The 19,596-nt window shown below is 49.2% G+C and overlaps 1 long non-coding RNA gene across 7 annotated transcripts in view; it reads left to right on the plus strand.

Annotated features, from left to right (window-relative positions):
• LOC113483276 overlaps window positions 1-19,596 on the plus strand; it is an 83,623-nt gene that overhangs the window by 16,036 nt on the left and 47,991 nt on the right. For all 7 annotated transcript variants that reach the window (XR_003399000.1, XR_003399001.1, XR_003398999.1 and 4 more), the window contains exon 3: window positions 6,561-6,660. This is a non-coding gene — a long non-coding RNA (uncharacterized LOC113483276). The remainder of the gene's footprint in view (window positions 1-6,560; window positions 6,661-19,596) is intronic.

Consider the following 19,596-nt stretch of genomic DNA (forward strand, 5'->3'; position numbering starts at 1 on the left):
CCAAGTCTCTGGTATTAAGTGATGTTTAATATTGCCCAACCTGGACATCATACCAGTCTCAACTGCTGTTCTCTTCCCCAGCGAGTATGTCTACAAATACAGTTCCTTCTCAGTGTTCTACAGGGTGGATTTCTTTTAGTCAAATGCTCCAAGTCACTTCAGTCTCTGTATTAACTTTTACATAAGCCTTTTCCTGGCTGGTGATTGTGAAATGAGATGTCATGAACTGCAGCTGAAGAATGAAGAACAGGGTTTCTTCTCTCCCTGGTACCACCAGTTTGGTCACTTCAATCTCCCTTTATGAATATGGACTTTAAAAAGTAGAAATACAGATTTCAGAGGTAGGCGATTAAAAGATTTGGGAAATCCTAGGAAAAAAAATCCTACTTCTGGCTGTAGTAGAGAGCTTGGAATCCATCTGATCCATCTGTATGTAGAACTCCTGTCTCACAAACAGCCGAGGCTGCTGTGGCTTTGGAGGAACCACCGTGTGCTTGTCAAGGAGGCTTCTGCAGATGGGAGAAGCAGCAAAACTAAAGCAGGGTTTGTGTGTGGTGGCCTGAACTGGGTAGGGTACATCAGAAGGGGTCAAGTCCTTGTCTTCGACTCTCCCTCACTCAAGCAGGTTTCATCAAGTGTAGCTCTGTGCTGGGAAGCTGCTGGGTTACAAGGGCCTGGCGGAGTCCCCGAGGTTCTGCCTCTTGGTGGGTGCTGTGTCCCTGTTAGCGCAGCCGTGAGGCAGCTGGAGGAGAGCGCAGAAGGACTTGAGCCAGCTCAGCTGGGCAGAGGTCGTGTTGCGTTGAGGCGTGGTTTTGGGGGGCAGCAGAAAGGTTTAGCAGGGTTGGGGTTTACTTATGCTGGGTTTTTTGGTTTGTTTTCTTCTCTAATCTCTTTCTGCCAGCTTTGCAAGACAGCCAGGATCCTCAGAGTATCTGTGCATGGAGAACTTCATGTGCAGGGTGCCAGAACATGAATGCATAGCTGGAGTTACCCTTAGTGAAGTGTTCCTGTGGACGGTGTCTGACAGTGGGGTGGGCTGGGGATGGCTGTGTGGGGAATTTCTCTGCTGTAGGTTCATGCCGTAGCTGACCACACACTGACTTTTTCAGGCAGGCTGGCTCTGAGGCCCACACTGGATCCCTGACGTGTCCCTGACCTCTGCCAGGAGCGGGGGTGCCATCCCGTGTGCCAGTCCAGTGGCACAAGTGGTTTTCTTTAAGTTGTGTAATCTGTGTCCCTCTGGGACTTTCTGAATGGGTTTTTTGGCAATGAAGAAATACTGTGATGATGGGAGTGTTGTAACTTGTGATTGCCAAGGCACACAAAGCCCTCTGGAGAAGCAGCAGAGGATTGCAAGCTGAGTGTAGGTACAGTAATTGCCCCGAGTTTATCTGAATTGAGTTGATCATGTGATTGATTTGTCAGAGAGGGTGTCCAATAAAAGGGGTGAGGTGAGAAGATCTGTGGCTCTTACGGAGCAGAGAGGGGGAGAGAGTCAGTGGCTTGTGCTCTAGTCTTCCCATGAGATGAACATGGTAAATGCAGAGCAAACATAAGTGATTATTAACATTCAAAAGCAGCTGATCTGGTCACTTAGTGCCATTTTGCATCCTTGCCTTCAGGAGGAGCTTATTTTCCTGTCTGTAAAATGGGAATGACAGGCCCTGTCCAGAAGGCTCACTGTGCCATGTGTTAGCAATCACGGCGCTGCTGTCGCTGTCTGGAGTGATTTGTCACAATTCCTTTCTTGGGAATCACAGTATTTTGGTTCAGCAAAGGTACAGCTAAAGGGGGTGAAAACAGTAAGTGTGAGATTGTGTGGTGTGCAGAAAGAGGAGACAGCTTGTCCCAATAAACTATGAGGTGTCATGCTGAGGTGGAGCTGCGAGTCCAGCCTGCGAGGTGCAGTGTAGGATCTGCCAGAGCTCTGAAGGTGTGTGTGGCCATTGGAGAGCAGTCGTGTTTGCTGCTGCCATGGCTGCCAGTGGTTTGGGAAAGGGCTTTGGCACAGACATGCATATCTAATGACAATAGGTTCATGAATGTAGTTAAAACACAGTCAAACACACACACCACACACCCCCCCAGAGCACAGCAGATGAAGACTGGTTCCTTCTCTGTGGAGACTCCTCTGTCATGGCAGTGGAGGCTGAGGCTTGCTTGTCTGAGCAGTCCCACAGAGCTTGCTGTGCTTGAGGGGATACTGATGCAGAGCCTTTTCCTGGGCTGTCTCCCTGCCTTGCCTACCCCAACTGCAGCAGAATTTCCTTCTGGTGATTTCTGGGCATTTGCTGCTCATATTTCCTGCCTTGGAAGTCTCAGGAGAGTAATCATGGTTTTCTTTTAACTTTCTCCCTCTTCCACAGACTATCCAGCGGTACTCTGACAGTTCTGTGCAACCTCTAGCTTTACAGAGTTTTTATGCTTGTGTTCCCTGCTACTTTCAACATTCTTTTGTGCTCCAATTCTATTTTTCACTTACCACTTTATCTTCTAATCTCCTCATCTTCCCCTGCCTGCCTTCTCCACCTCTCTGTCCGAGTCCTGGGCCCTGGCATGGAGGTGGACAGTGGCCAGGGGAGCATGTGGTGTGTCTAGCAGAGAGGAGAGGATGGAAGTTTCGCACCTGAGCCACCGTGGGGGGGCGGCTGCAGCAGGTGTAACCAGATTGGGTCTGTGGTGTGTTCTGGTCCTGACATGTGGATGTTCTGGGGTAAGCTGTGCACATGGGAGCCTCCTGAGGAGGAATGAAATCCTGTAGAGAGCAAATGGCTCCCTGAGGTGACACAGAGCTTGACTGTGGCTCTGGGCAGCAGCCGAAGCTGTCCTGTGCAACTGGGCAAAAACTGAGAGCGACCGGGACTGTCAGTGCCTGTTGCTGGTGCCTGACTGGGATGGAACAGGCTTGGCGGTTGTGACAGCCCCCTCTGCACCCGCAGGTGTGCTCAGGAAACCTCTGCCGCTGTCACCGCTGAAGACTTGCGTGGCCTGAAGACCTTCCAGGTTTCAGCATCTGTCTGGTGCTTCCTCTGGAGCTGCTGGCGCCTGTTATCGTGGGTTATGGCGGGCCAGGCAGGGCGGCACCTCGCCTGACAGCTCTGGCAGCAGAGGCGCGGTTCTGGTGAAACTCCCGGGGATGAGACTCTGGGTTGAGGTCACGCCACCCCACGGGTCTATTGGCGAGGGCTGTGCCGCTGCCGGGCACAGTGGGACACCGGTTGTGGGTGGGCATTCCTGCCGGCCGCTGCTGGGTTGTATTCTGTGCTGTTACCAGGAAAATCACGGGTGTATGTGGCCAGATCCGGTGACTGGGGTCCCTTTAACTATGGGAGTGTTCTTCTGTGACCATCTCCACACCAAAGAGTGCTGGGCGCCCTGCTTGGGGTTGTGCATCAGGGATCTGGTCAGGTATGTCAGAGGCATCGACTTCCGCAGCATCCAGACACCTCACAGGCCTTCGATTACAGTAACGTCTGCCTCGTCAACACCCAGAGGGGCAAAATAATCGCAAGGGGATGCTGTTTCTTTTTTAACACTTAATTTCTCTTTTATTACTTGGGCTAGAGCCTTTGTTCCAGACACAGTCCAAACTGTCTTTGAAACCAGAAATGTGACTGCGCCTGGATGCACTGCGTTATTTCCTTTCTTTCTTCTCCCTTTCTTCCTAAAGCGAGCAGCCTCTGGGGTGTTTTGCAGCACTACTGCTGTTCAACATGAAGAGGCTGGGAAACTGATGTATGCAACGATTAAATCACTTTCACAAGGTCATGCGGCGAATCATTGGCGACGCCAAGAATAGCACCCCAAGTCTCTTGGCTCTCTCTAGCCCACCCCAAACACTACAGCCTGCCTTTTCCTGGTGAGCATGATCTGATTCATAATGCAGCAGTTCTGCTACCTCTCTGCGATCTTGCTGCTGCTGCAGAGAAAAGCAGCCAGGCTCAGGCAGCAACAGAGATTGTACATGTCTATAGCAAAAAGTCTAAACCCCAGAAACAGTATTTAGCAGCTTATCTACAGATAAGCTTATAAAATGTACTGACTGGTTAAAAATAGGTTTTAAAGTTCTTGGCAAACATCTCGAACTTTATATTCTTTGGTTTTTGCTGCAGTACAAAAATACCATTTCAATGATTCTGATTCATATTGGCTTTTTCTGGTCTTTCTGGAGAAGTACCAAATTATTGATGGGTGTTTTTTGCTTTTAATTGTGCTCTTGAGTGCTAAACCTATTCCTGCTATTTGCTTGCAGTATGTTTAGGCTATGTTTAGGCAAATGCAAATGTGAGTGGTTATTCAGTGCCTTTGGCACTCGGAACAGAATGTACCGAACTCCCGGGGCTGGTTACAAAACCTCAGCCTCCAGCACTAACAAAGCCTGTGCAGGCAGTAGCTGAAATGTGAGAACTACCTGGTCTTGGCAGAGGGAGTTCAGAGGATCTGAGAAGATCACAGATCGCAAACTTACACCCAGTTTTTGGCCTGTGGACTGAGTGAATGGAACGAGGGGACTCCTGCCTGTGTGCTGGCAGCTACGGGTGCTCTGGGGAGGCTGCACGTGTGCTGCCTGTGGCGCTGGCACCGGGGTGGTTTAACTGTGGTCTGTGGATCCTTTTGCAGCATGTCGTGTACGGGTGAAGTTCTGTCTGGCTGTATCAACACCCTGCTCAGTCAGTGTGTTCCTCAATCGTAATGGAGGCTTTCCTCCCCTGGACACCGCAGCCTTTGGAAGGGAGGTGTAACAGCGCGGTGCTACTGCCTGGCCGTTGGCAGCAGCTCGAGATTTTTACAGTTGTTTGCCTTGTTACTTAACCTATTTTAAGCTCTGATGGAGTAAGGATGGCATTTGATCACAGTACTGGGCACAACTGTTTGGCTTTTATAACCCATGTTTTAAACCAGAGGCTTTTTCCATATATGCTTGTGTCTTCAAGTAACTTAGACTGGTGGCTTTAGACTTGTGTGCTCTTTTGCTGGCCTTTGCCATTGCCTCTTATGAGAGAGCTCCCGACTGTCCCTGGGGCAGGTGTTGTTTGCCTGGGTGGGAACCCCTCGAAGGAAGGAGCGTAGCGATGCCTGGGGGGCACATACACCGAACAGAGCATTTCCTGGCCTCCATCCTTGGTCTAGCTCTCATGGTGGGAGCTAAAGATGTCCTCCTGTCTCTGCCTTTTTATTGGATTTTCTTTCTCATCTCTACATGAGTGCCATTTGTTGTTTGATCATGGGTTTATTAAGCTAGTGGCATAAAGACTTTAATATCTAGTGCCACAGGATAAATCTCTCCCGTAGTGGAAATGATCAGCTGCTGATGCTGGTTCTGTGTTCATCTACCTCAGTACGCTGAATGAGGGCCTCTGTCTAGCATGTAAAACACTCTTAGAACTGCTGCTCAGTTTTTTTCACAGGGCTGAGATTTCCAAGAGCAGCTTGCCCTGCAAGCTCGGTCCCTCGGTGTTTTCATGGGTTAGATACATTTATGGTTAGCAGTGAAGGTTAGTCTTGTGTCATTTGTTTTAATGCTGTGCAGAGCAAGGCAAAAGGCTTGTTTCTTCTTGCAAGGGAGTGTAGCCAGGAGATGAATGTTTGCCACCTGGGAGGAAAACCAGGGCTGGCAGTAACGTGAAGTCAGGAGAAAAGAAAAAGGAAGCACTCAGCTGAGAGGGCCAGAGTGCAGAGGGGAGGAGAGGCAGGTAGTAAGATGTCTGTCATGGTTGTCTCTGATCTCCTTACGTAATAATCTAAGAAGCTCAGAAAAGTGTATCACCAGAGCTGCTGCTTTACACTGTCTTTGGGTGGTAAGAAAAGCCGTGAGACCTCTTAGCTGCTTTGTTCTGTACAGTTGTTTTCCAAGGCCTACACAGATAACTAACACCCATAAAACTAATACGCGTTTACTGTGATCTGAAATTAGATTTCTGCCCATATATTCTCCTGCTTTCGTGTTTTGATGGCCAAGTGTTTATCAAATCTCTGCCTTTTTTTATGTATTTCCTGCTGTACGTGAATATACCAGCTTTGGGGTAACTGTGCACCGCATTCACACACACAAATACCTGGTACTTGTGACACCCTGGGACTGGGGTTGGAAATCTCGCTCTGACCTCTCAAATCAGGATCCCAGTTGTGGGATTGCTGGGTTATTGTGCAAGGTGGTGTTTGATGCGTGAAAGAAAATCACATTCTGCATTAAGCAAGATTTACAGCTGCTGAAACATCCATGCTGTATATAATGTAGGTTAGAAGGAAATCCGGAACAGCTGGTATGTTACAGTAAACTACAGTTTGTGCTGTTGGGGCCTAAGGGACAGCTTGTTACTGCAAATGCCATTTCCCCTCCTCCGGTCCATCCGAGCGGCCCGGCTTTCTCTCAGACCTGTCTTGGGCCAAAGCGAAATGTGGGCAGGCTGCCTCAGGGCAAAAAGTGGAGGCACTTCACAGTTCAGAACCACTTAAGACAAGGCTAGCGTTGCATTCCATCCTGGTTTTGCTAAATCAGATTTATTTTTTTCCCCTGATGGATCTTACTCTCATTGCTGTGTCTCTTCTGTTGTTTTCAGGTTGATGGACCTTTCTGCAGCCAGATTTGAAACAGCCAGATTCCAGCATAGACCAAAGTCCCTAGGATTCACACGTGATTTCCAGGAAGGCTTCTTTAAGGTATTCCTGATGAACATTATGAAGTCATAAACTTTTAGTTTTGGGTGCCTGAAATGCCCTAGGAATTTTCTGATGAGGGTACCTTTCAAAAAGTTGTTATGCTGCAGTGCTCATTGCTTGAAATTTCTAGAATGACCCATGTCCTGTAAAACCAATTCTTCACGAAGCGTTGGACGTGTTTTCCAGTACCTCCTGGGGGTGTCCCTGATCCCAGCTCTGGTTTGGTGTGAATGCATGAGAAGCCAAAAGAGAAACTGATTTGCTTTCTGCATCTCGTCTCTGCTTTTCCTCTTGTGCTAAGGGCCATAAAGCAGAAAAGTAATTGAAAAATGGTAGCTTGAGGCAGTGCTGTATATGTACTTGTGTGAGCTGGTTACCCTTCCTCCTCCTGGCCTCTGTACTCTGCTGCTAATGGATTTGGATAGACAAGGGAGGGTTTTTGTTTCAGGGAGGCAGGCTGGCTGGCAGCTCCTCCCGGCACTGCCGCTGGCCCGGGCAGGCTGCCTGTCCTGCAGCCATGCCGCAGCTGACAGCGGGGTGACCAGCTCACTTTACTTAGAAGGTTGGTACATCCACAGCCTGTAACACGATCAGTGGGAGCAGCTGAACGATTCGGAGCGTACAAAGAACAACACAGAGAGGTTGGGTTTTATTGCATTTTGAGCTCTTTCCATAGAAAGCAAAAGGAACACTGTGGTTTTCCTTATTTGTGTGGTCCTGATGCAGAGTATTGTGAGTTGCAGAGAATGATGGAAGCAGACAGTGTTTGTGCTGGTAACAGGGGTTGAAATATTTCCTGTCATGGAAAAGATGAACAAGCCAATTCCACATCACCTTTCTTTTCTGAGCCCTGTGAGTACAGTCAGTTGCTTCTATTTTAATTTATGAGCTTCTGCCCTGTGTGGTATCCACGCCATTGCCATGCTTGGTCAAGTGTCACCTTCCCAGGAGTGGCACGAAGGGAGTAATGGGGCACAAGCCCTCTGGTCCTCCCTCCACCTGTCTCCTGTTCTTCACGTTTTGCTGTATCACGCACTGCTGAAGCCAGAGCAGGGGCAGGAGAGAGCCGAGGTGGCAGCAGAAGAGGAGGGCATGAGGGGACCGAAGGGAGAGGTAATGCAGGAGCAGTAGGCAGAGGAGGCACCATCCTTGGTGGCTGTGGTGTGGTCGGCACACTGTGCTGAGGAAAGAGCAGCCCTGCAGTATTCCCTGCAGTATTCCTTGTCGTTCGTGGCTGCAGTAGCCTGTACATCAAGTAAGGAGAAAGAGCCATCCCTTCCTCCTCAGGGGTGGAAGAACCTGGCCAGCCCTGAAGAAATCCAGCCCAGATGTGTTCCCTGGAGCCAGCACTGCGGGATCAAACCTCCTGCTCCAGCAGCCCAAAGGGGCTAGTGATAAACTCGCCTGATGCGGCTCTGAGCTTTTTGAAGCTCTTGTTCCCAATTAGACAAGATACAGAAGCCTTATTCTACTGAGAGATGATGCACTGCGGATAGGTGAAGTCTCTGTAAGGATGAAATTGTCGGGTAAATTCTGCTTGTGGAGGCCTGACGTGTAGAAGACAGCAGCTGTATTTGCTGGAAGCTGGAAGTCGCAGAACTGTCAGTCACTCTCTTGGCTTCTGATCTGAATAGCTCTGACCAGGAAGCACTGAAACATTAAACAGAAGAACTTGCAGGTTCTTTTTGAGGTTATTTTTACTTTCTACAATTGCAGGCAAAGAGGACCAGATTTTTCTGGAGCATATGCCTATAGTGAAAAGCCCTGGGCGCATTTGCCGTCCTGTGGGCAACCAGCATCAGCAGCTTGTGTGTGTGTGCGGGGGGGTTTATGCACAAACTTGGAGAACAAGGTGCTGGTAGCTCCTAAGGCTGTTGCTTTCAGAAGTGTTCTGAAGGGGACGGTTGGACAGAAATCCCCTTTAGTGACACATAGGTCTTTTTTCTGTCAAAGAGGGAAGGTGGTCTAATTATCCTTTCTGTGGTCATCACCCAAACCAATGGTGCATCATCTTGAGCCAGCAAATACCCCTTGCAGTGGATGTCAGTGGGTACAGCCAAAGATCTTCTTAGAGTTTCCTTTCCTTTGGCTTCCTTGGGAGCAGAAGCGTCTCCCTGCCACCCTCAGCTACCAGGAACTGATCTTCCTCAAGCTGATGCTCCTGAACATCAGCAGAGTTGCTCTGTCTCCACTCACCTTGCCCGGTATTATCTAGCTTGCTCAGTAGTGATGCAGACAGAAGCTTTCTGCTGCTTGGTACCTTTGAAAGTCTCCTAAAGTATGCGGGCTAGGCAGTTTAGGAAGAGAAGCAGTGATTTGGAGCAGAAGCTGGCAGGGCCTGCTTTTGTACTCTGTATTAGAGCTTGTCCCTGTGTGTGTGCGTTCACTCATGCATATCTCCTCTTCAGCACTTTATCTCCCTCTTCTCTTTAGTGCGTTATCTCACTTCTGCTCTTTAGTGCCCATTATCTCTTGTCAGCTATCTGCGTTACAGAGTGTAGGACACCATTTAGGAGGAGTGCTGTGAATCAACCTTGTCTGTCATCTCCAGGATAGCTACGCGTGTGTGGGTGATGCACGTTTCACGTGAGGGTGCTTCTCCTGAGGGCAGCGTGCTGTATACCTGATCTTGCTGCTGGCTACCCTACCACATCCCATACCTGGCCTTGCCCTCTCTGCCTGGGTGGTATTTTGTAGACACCTGCAGGTAAGGAAGCCTGGCTGCTGTCTGTTTGCAGTTCCGCTGTGCTGATCTGCTTTCCTCTGTCACTCACCAACGGGTGAATACCTTATGCGGGCACTATGATCATCTTCACAACCACCTGTCTGAAAATCGTTTTCCATCTGTGGCTGAGTCCTGTCTGCGTGCTTTGTTCACGTTCCCTGCAGTCACCCTGGTTCTCCTCCCATTCCTCGGTGGCATAGCTCTGCCAGGCACAAGGAAGTGATGCAGAGTCAGGCTGGAGTGAGCAAGGAAGACTCTGTCCCCGGGTGATTTTTCTGCTCTTCATGGATACCTGGAGTAACCAGAGCAAGTGGCTTGTGTCCAGAATATGCAAATGCAGGTGTGTGACAAATGAACCAGTTGTCTGTTTTTTGGTGAACTGAGTAAAGCAGCTGTACTCAACCAGGCAACGGGCTGGAGAGCGACCCTCCCATGTTCCTCTGGCTACAGGAAACTCATCAGCTAAAACAGGAGCCTGGTGGGCAGAGCCCAGGCTGGTTCTTATCCCTGGTGCTGTGCTACTGCTTGTGGGCTGCTGCCCTCGGCCTGTGGCTGCAAAAGATGAATAGCCGGCAGGAAGGTGGCAAGTATGTGCTACTTAAACATACATTGCCTGATGGCTGCCTTCCCAGTGCCCAGATGTATGGCTTGCTCTAGGACGCTGGGACCTCCCTCTCTGCTGCGGTAGACACTTCTATTATTAGTTCAGTGGCAGCTTTCCATATGCCAACACTCGTGACTGCAGGACTGTTTAATTTTCACTTCTCTGAAGTACTTAATTTGTCAGCTGTTGGCTTTATTCATTAAAGACCAAACGTCGAAGTCCTTACCTAGATTTTTGCTCTGTTAGGACTGAAGCATGGATCCTGTCCAGACAGACCATTGTATCTATGCAGAGCCAGAGGTGGGATAAGGTCTTACATCCAGAAAGTCAATCACTTCTGGGATAATCAGTAGAAAACCCCCATCTTGAGGGGTGGGTGTCCGGCCTCCCTTCTTCTGTTCAGAAAAATTAAAAATCAGTTCTGCCAAACGTACTGCCCGCTTGCATTTCAGCGCCTGCCTGAAGATGTGGTGTGCAGTTGCTGGTGCCTGTCTGCAGGTGCTGGCACTTCTCTGGTGGCTGAGGATAGCTGCTGCTGTGAGATAATCACCCAGCAATTCACTGCTGGGGGCCTCTCTTTAATTATTGAATGCCAGAATAGGAATATATTGAATTACCTTGCTGACAGATATAACCTCCAGAATCTCTTGTAACTCTACAATATTCTCAGTTTTCCTACTTGCGTAACATGAAATCTTCAAAGAATCCAAAAAAAGGCAAAATATGTTTTTATATATTGCTTATATAGCAGTACATGTATCCAGGAAATAATGAAGCTGTACACTGGCTTTGAAGATAGCCTTGCTTGGCAGTCAGCAGCGTGTGGTTATTCTTCTTTAAAGCCAGGCCTGCACTTGGGTGCGCAGCAGGATGTGCATGGTGCGTTATCAAGGCAACCAACAACAAAAAACAACCCCAGAAGAGAGGGGGAGCAGCCTAATTTTGCTCTGGCTTCTCTGAAGTGTTTAATTTGTCAGCTGTTGTTGTGGAAGATCTGGCTGACGGGTCTTGAGGAAACTGCAACCTGTAGCTGTGGTGCTGGGGCGCACGGGACACAGCAGGCGCCCGTCTCCCTGCGGGGCCTCGCCGGAGTCACCCGCAGCAGCGCGTGAAGGGGGGGGAGAGAAAATCAACATACGCATTTGTAATGTTTCCTATCTTGCAGAGATGCAAGTATATGCCAGCGTTCCCCCTCATCCCTCCTCCTCTGTCCTGCTGTTACGTATGGATTGCAGGCGTTAGATCTGCAAGCGGTGGCTGAGAAATTGGCCACAGATCCCTTGACCTTTAGTTCCTGTAAAATCTTCTGGGTAACGCAGTCTTCAGTGCTCACAGACATGACAGGGTTTTTGGATACGCTCTCTCTAAATGTGGAAAGCAAAATTTGTCATTCCTTATAAAACATGTCTTCTCATTTCCCAAACCATGCTGAATTCCGTGTAATCCTGGTAACAATTTACAAAAGCGTTGTGTAATATTCTTCCTTTCATTACTGGAAGGAAAGGCAGTGCTGCGGTTAATCGAACATTTTGTCATTTGCAAGTTTGGGAGAATTTCGTGCTGCTGCATGTTGCCAGTCAAGCAGCCATGGAGCCCGAGGTCCCTCCTTTGTCACATGCAGCAGCCCTGGCAGGTGCTGACAGAATAATTACAGGCTGGAGTGGGTGATACTGCAGGCATTAACGGGCTCCGGCGCTGGTGAGAGGAGAGCTCCATCTACTGGCCTGCAAAGAGAAGGCAAAAATAACTAACAGGGCCTTCCCACACACTGAGAACCTGCTGGTACCAGGTACTACTTGGGGCGGTTTTCCTTTTCTCTTCTCCCCCCCCCTATTTTTCCTTCTTCCCGTGGCTTTCAGAGCCCTCCGGATCCCGTTGCCTGCCTCGGGGACTGTGCAGGTGCAGAGCTGGGGACGGTGCCTCCTCGCTAAGCAGGCAAGGCAGACAAAGGATTTGAGAACAGCAGCCTGGAAACTGACTTTCCACGCACCTGGAGAATTGGCAGCAGAACCAGAAACTGATTTCTAGCCCGCTTCCCTGACGGGAGGGGGTTCATCTCCAGAACGTGTGGTAGCACAGGTTTCTTGCAGAAGCAGGAAAGAGGTCTAATTAGTACATGGTTCTGTTGCTTTTTGTTTGATTTGCCGCTGCACTATTTCTGAACTTACTGTACCTTACGTAGCTAGAGACGTGTCTCCTGTGTAAGCACACACGGGCATTTCTGTGAGAATTGAGCCCTGCACAAAACATAGATCCCTCTTCTACTAAGCTTGGGGCTGCAGCGAGGGCTGTGAGCCCTGAACCGAGGTCTGGATGCGAATCCTGCAAGTAAATTCTGTCCTCAGTACTTCCAGCTAAAATCCTACTCTGCCCTTTGGATTATGCTTTTAATAGTGGCAGTGCATGTTCAAAACTGAGTATTTTCCACTGACCTTTATCTTTGTAATAGGCTGAATTAAGACCTGCTGTTCAAGTGCCAATTGTGCTGGCCTGAGATATGTTATATATAGTCATTACTGGCTGGTTTGAATAGCTCCTAAAGGACAGTGTGTACAGTTTAGTTCTAGAAAAAACAAAGATTTTTGGGATTTAGAGTACTTGTAAAAAGTGCTAATTTTCCTCTGCAAGTGATTTGCTGCTAGTGAAAACACATTGTTGTTCTGTGCTCGCAGGGAACTTCAGAAGTAGATTCTTAGATTTCCACAAAAAAGCTGAACTGATAGTTGTTCTGCACCGATGTCAGGAAGAGTTTGTGCTTGTGTTACTTGACTGTGAGAGCTCATCTCAAGTTATGTGAACAGTTTCAGATTTGAGTTCAGCCTGGCAGAAAAGAGGGAACAGTCTAGTCCCCAGAATTTTCCATCCTTCATAGTATTACCAGAAACTTGCATCTCCTAGATATGTTCTCAGATACCACATCTTCTGCAGATATTTGCAGTCCTTTTTCTGCCTGGGGGAAAAAAAAAAAAAATCGGCAGTGATTTTTTTTTTTAACTGAATTTTTCTTTACCATGAAACTGAAATGCAAACTCCTCCAAAAGGAAAAATTTGCTTTTATCCAGCCTAGTGCTCCTCATGGAGCACTGTACTCGGTGAAACATGTGGGTGGGGGGTGTTGAGCATCCCAGGGGTCCCAGAGCCCAGGGCCTGCACCTTTTATTAACGTTGGCCGTTGCTGTTTGTATGGAGGTGTTTGCATCTAGGGACGTGTCTCTCTGCTTTGGAGGGAGACTTTCCACGGATATGGGGTGCAGCAGGGACAGCACAAGGCACGGCACAGCTGGGCTTTAGGTCAAAGAGGTGCAGATGCTGCCTGTACCAGGCTCCTCTGCTTCTGGGCTGGAAATGCAGCCATGGGCCCTCTCTTCTCTCCATGCTACAGTCAGGTGTGAGCAGAGGTCCCGAAGCCTTGCTTGGCCTGCCCCTTGTAACCAGCCTGCAGGACTGTTCACAGCTAGCAGCTTTGCCAGAGGGACTGACCCTGCTGGTCCTCCGAGCCTGAGCAGGAAAATAACCTTTGCAAGTTTCCCTAACTGTGAGAAATGCATTGCTAGCACTGGATTTTCCTTTGTGAAATGACACAGAGCTGTCAGAGCACATTCCATACAGTAGTTACACTAATTAACTCTGCACTTGCTTATCAATAATCTGTAATTTCAGAGCTTCACACTTGTTTGCTCAAGTGCCTTTTACTTGTTAGTGTTTTAATGTACAGAGCTGCAACTATCTCTGTAAAACTGTAACAAACAATTAACCCCCCCCATAACCCACTTTCAGAAGACATTGCCTGCTTTCCCCATCCTGGTGTGTTACACACCCAAGCAGCCCTGAACGTAGCAACTGGTACTTATGCAGCAAGAGGAACAACAAAAGAAACATAAAATCCTTCTCATGACACAGCTGTCAACAATTAAACTGTGTGAGGCTTTGCTGGTAGAGGTTATGAAGAAGCCCATGGAAATCTGAAACAGCTTTCAAAAGAAAGCACTGAAAATATGCGCCAGAAACCGAGGAATAGATTGCAGATGGCAAATATATGTCTCTGCAGACTGTCAGGGAACAATTTGGTTTGACAAATGGCTGTGATCTGTACAGCTCCATGGTAGAAGATGAACTGTCAAGCTGCAGAGCAGCAGCATACAAAAATAATTAAGCAAGATTAAGCATGCCCAATACAGATTCTTGTGGGAGAATTCACCCGTCTATTCAATGGCCGGATCCCACAGACTGCTGGGAGATGGAGCACCCTCCACTCCTTCAAACAATGGTGTTTAATTTTTATACCATGCCTGTCAGCTACAAACCCTCAGAACCATTTTAAGAAAGAAGAAGATACGGTGGAGTTGGTCCAGGAGCTGGGGCAGGGCAGGGAAATGCTCTGCCAGAGCCTGGAGAGCAGTGAGCCATGGTGCTGGAAAGCCACGCTGGAGCCTGCCAGCCCTCCGTGCCGTCCCTGTGGGGATGGAGGAGATCGAGCCCATCGTAGGTGGCGAACAAAGAGATCAAACGCTGGGGGAGCGCTTGCCCCAGCTCGGCCCAGAGCCCCGGGCAGCGGGCTGGCCCTGCACACAGCCGGGGCAGGAAGGACTCGCCGTTGGTGCAGGTTTCGGCAGTGACCCCTGCGGCTGGGCTGCTGGCTCAGCGCGGCCCTGACGGCCTCTGGGAGGTGGTGGAAGCTCTGGGGATGGGGCACGAGGAGCACAGAGGGTAGCGACTGGTCGTAGGCCTCCATTTAGGTTGCAGCGGGGCCAGGCCGTGGGCACTATGCGCTCCCGGGAAGTTTGTTCCTGCTGCAGCAGTGTCGTGGCTCGGTCCCGGGGCTGTGGGCACTAGGCCGCTGGAGAGTAGCTCGCCCTTCCCTTGGCCACTCATTTCTCTCTCAAAGCCTGTGCTGGGTTCTCCCAAATTAGTCATTTACTCAGCTCTAACACTGCAGACTACAGTTTGCCCATGGTAGCAGCTTGCTAGCAACAGAGGGTTTGAGTAAGGCTGGAAGTTCCTGAGTCCTCAGACAAGACTGGCTTTGGCCGCACTGCTGTGACTGGGGAGAGCAGGAGGTGGGGATCTGTGGCAAGTAGATCTGAGGTTGCATGAAAAATAGCTGAACTGGGACGTTTTCTCTTGACAGAAGTGGTAAGAGAGGCCACAGACGCTTCCTTTCTGTGATTCAGAAACTTGCAAATCTTCTTTGATTCACACCTTATAAGTAAAATTAGCTTGTGCCTCACTGTTGCCAAACCTTTTCAAAGCAAAGATATTTGTACAAAGGAATTCAGCAACAGAAATGGAATTCACTCGTGGATCAGATTACTGTTATTTCTGGCTGGAAGCAGTACCAGAAATACTTGCAGGGATTTCCACTTTGCCTTTGGAAAGATGTTGTGCATATTGTTGATAGAAAAGTAGCTGTTTGGGAGGATAATTCATATACATTAAGAGAGAGGAAGGGAGAAGAGCCCCACGAAACTGTCACAGCCGTGAGTATGAGTGTTTAGCTTTGCCTTGTAACATTCAGTCACTTTTGAAACAGGGATCTTCAGCTGTTGTTGTCGAGAATGTTGTGACGTGAGCAGCAATTGCTGCTGCTCGGGAGATGTTTCCAGCCCAAAGTCTGAGCTTTCATTCAAGCACAGTTCTTTATGCTGATTGTGCCTTGGCATCCTAGAGAGTTGTCAGACATCTTCCTGCATGTGGGGACTCTGCAGATGATACTTAAGGGAGGTGTTTTGATGATGTTTAAGGCGGTGATCGTTTGTGACACAGGTCAGTGTGATGTTACCTTAAAATATGAACTTGTCCATCAGTTGGGAGCATCACCCAAGAAAAGTCTGGCATTTAAGATATGTGCTGATCAGTGGCCTGTACTTCACAGCAGCTTTGAGAAAAGCCTCAGCCCACATGCCAGTGCTCTCCCTGAGGACAGAGGTGTCACCTGAGGAACTGGGTTTGGGCTGACAGACTGCATGGCTGCAGAAGGGGGCAGGGGAGAGGTGCAGGTCCCCCGTGGCTGCCTGGGGTGCCTGAGGATGGCTGCAAACTGTGAATGCAGATACTTGCTTGGCTGTAATACACACAGATGACTTTATGCTAAAAGTCAAGAGTCCACTGATCGTTGCCCTAAATGCTGATAAAAACAGTGGAATGAATGGGTGTCTGTAGTGTAATGTAGAAGGACTGTTCCTGGCAAACAGAATTTTAAAGCAAAAGATTATGAGGTTTTGCTTCAGTAAAAGTTAGGTGTGTTACATTGGTAATAGGGCTGGTTGTATTACTTGACCCCAAAATAATATACTTGATATCTCTGAATGTCAAGTGAAGTCTTACTAAGCAACGATATGTTTCTGTTGCAACCTTGGCTGGGTTTCGTCATTCTGCTGGGTGGACTGTGCACAGAAGCGTATCTCCGAGGAGTGAATTCTTTGGCTCTTCAGAAATGCATGTGAAAGGGGACAGCAACATATGGACTTGGCATACCCCACTGTGGGAGCCTGGGAACATTTTGTGCCTGCAGCAAGTGTAGGAAGAAGGGAGGAGGAGAGAGGGCCGAGCAGCTGCGGGGAGCCAGGCGGGGACTGCACCGAGGGACACGGCTGCTCGCAACGGCAGGAGCAGCGCCGACGGGGCCCAGCCCTGCCCAGGGCTCTCTTGTGGTTGAGGTGAAGAACAGGTCTTGTCCCACGGCCCTTCCTTCCACAGGGTCACAGCGGAACTGGGAGATTCTTGCAAAGAGCCCTAGAGCAACATCTTGACCAGAGGGTGCAAGTAAAATTACTGGCCAGACCAAAAGCAAGGCAGATGCCGAGGGAAGAGTGGAATCGGGGCTGGTTCGGAAGCTCAGCACTGCCCACGATCGGAGGCTTCAGGTGCGAGTGGAGGTGGGAGCACCCTGTGGCTTTTCCAAATGTACCACCATGAGGAGATGTATTTATGGATCAAAAACTCCAAGTGCCGTACAGAACAATGAATTAAAAATAAAACCGTCGCAATCTCACACAAATTGCGGGTGAGCACGCCGCGGGCAGAAGGGCAGACGCAGAGCGCTTGTGCTGAAAGCCTGCAGGAGTCTGCGTGTTGCCATATACTTCACAGCAAGTCTTCAACACATTTTCTCTGGGCTAGAAGCAGAGCGATGGCTTGCTTCTTCAGAGCTGTGGCTTTGCAGATGTAGTGGCAATATGTTCGGTCTCTCATTCTGGATCTTAAAGAACAACCCCCTCAACTCGTAAATACCACGTACAATTAAATAGGGTGCGTTTGCCTCGGATGCGTGACGCACCCCAGTGAGGTCAGTGGAGAGGCTCATGTTCCTTCCAATAGATTTTATTGGACACCTTAAAAGAAGATCTGATTTATTTACAGAGCTCAGAGGCGTTGGGCCTATTTTCCACCCCGACACCCTGATCAGGCGTTCATCAGGAGAAGCTTTTGCTGCCTAGTTAATGTTAGCGTCTCCCCATTTTGCTGGCGGCAGCACCAGCGCCCTCTTGGCATCGCCTCCGCTCTTGCCAGCTCACGGGGCCGGGGACACCGCGGAGTCACATCTCACTGCCGGGCCCCGCCGCTCCCCTTCCCTGCAGTGGTGGCAACGAAGAGGGAGGCTTGCTGAGATCTAGGCATGACTTCTCGGGAAGGAAATCGTCTTGGCAGTGTAATGTAAATCTATTCTTACTGTCTTTCAGACTATATATTAATTAACTCTGTTATCACGTGAAGAATTAATTACATGGAATTATCCAAGAACTACAGAAATCTGAAATTCTTCAATGTTCACTCAACTCCAGTAGCCCAGAACCTGCATCCCAGAAATAATCCAAAAAAAGCAAGTCACTTCTGGAGCTAGCACAAGAATCAAGCTGCTGCCTGGGCAAGAATGCGGAGCAGAGGGCCCAGCATGGGAATCCCCCTCAGCCCTGGGGGCAGGACAGCTGGCAAGGCTCCTCCAGCACACACCTGATGTGTTCGTCCTGCGCCCAGTTCTTCTCTCTGGGTCTTGAATTCTCATTTTTGAATGGCCCAAGTAAATGAACAAATAGTCTTTCCTTCTCAAGTGATGAGGCAAACTCATTGCTACCAACATCCCTCTTAACTCCAGCACAGTGGAGATTCAGCATGTCACCAGCAGCCTGACTTCTCTCCTGTTCCTGTATTATCTCTCCTCATCTTCTGCCCTTATCCTGCCTGTGGTTTTATTTTTCTGTTCCTGAGCTACTGTGTCTTGTATGGATTCCTGGCTGGTGATGGTTAATGATGGTTCTCATGCCCTGGCATTGAATTGGCATCCCATTTCTTTAAAACCATGCTGCTTTGCAGACACAATCTCCAGTGTGTTTCTGCCACCGTAACTGCTGGGAACAGCAAGAGCCCTGGCAGAAGAGTCAGACAGGCTCCCCGTGTGCGAGGCGTGCCAGGCTACCAGGGCTTTTCCTCATGGAGTGGGGAGAAGCATGAATGGGAGATGATTTTATGATTATTTCAGTTAAGAAAAATCAGGGATATGAATTGCTGAACTGTCATCAATGTCAGTAACTGCAGATCTTAATTAAGCCTCTAATTTTAGACTCATGCTAACGCTATTGTCAGCTCTTTCTGTGGAGCAGGTGATGCAGTTTTAGACGAGGCTCCACAGCTGCTTTGAGTGGATCATCTGGTTCCTATAACCTGACACCCAGCAGGAGTATCAGGACAGCATTTGGAAATGCTTTAGAAGGCCCTGGGGGTTTTATGCTTTTTTTTTTTTTTTTTTTTTTTTTTTTTTTTTTTTACTGCCACCCTGCTGCTGCCCCACACAGGCACCAGCCCTGGTCAGGTGTGATTTCACCTCGGCTGACCCCCCTGTTTGGCAAAAGAGAAAGGTTTGGTTAACTCACTAACTCACAAGTCTGAAAGAGGGAGGCTGCTAATTTCAGGGTGCCGTAGAGGTGTGCTGCTCCAGCCCCACACCTGTGAGCAGTGAGGAGGGACAGAAGTGTCCCCCAAGCAGACACCGCCCGCGGGTCTCCCCTCGTGTCCCCCGGGGCAGGCTGGGATGGGGGTGTTGGTGTGAAGGAGGGCAGCGGGCTCGGCTTCATCCCGCTCCCAGCATGGGCCCAGCGTGGCCTCGTGCTCTCCCAGGCAGCCCTGGGGCCCGGCCTGCTGGGCTGCAGCAGGAATTGAGGAGTTGATTGAGGAACTGAGGGTAGAAATTGCAACTGCAGCTGTGCTCTGGTGGCCCATCTGCTCTTGGGTATTTCTGCATGGCTCTAGTCTCCTCTGTTACCCATCATGGATCGTAAACCTGCATAAAAGTGGTGCCTGGGGGGGTAACCTGGGCCCTCTGGAAAACACCTGGACACAGTCGGGTTTTAGAGAGCAGTGGGAGCTTTATTCTTTTCTGGAAGATACTGAGCGTGTAGATGGGTGTGTGTGGGAGGCAAGTGTCGGGCATCCCTGCCGGGAGCGCTCAGCACTTCCGTCCTCTGGAGCTGCGGGACATGAAAAACTTCCATAAAACACAGAGGTTTATTTAAACACATATTTAATGTTAATGAGCTGAACCCACAGCACAGGTTTTTCTAACTTCAAAGACTGGTTGCTGGCGTAGGGCAGCTGAGCTTTATTTGCAGAGAAT

The sequence above is a fragment of the Athene cunicularia genome (genome assembly GCF_003259725.1).
Source record: "Athene cunicularia isolate RWA chromosome 9 unlocalized genomic scaffold, athCun1 chr9_part1, whole genome shotgun sequence".
NCBI classification, from domain to species: Eukaryota; Metazoa; Chordata; class Aves; order Strigiformes; family Strigidae; genus Athene; species Athene cunicularia.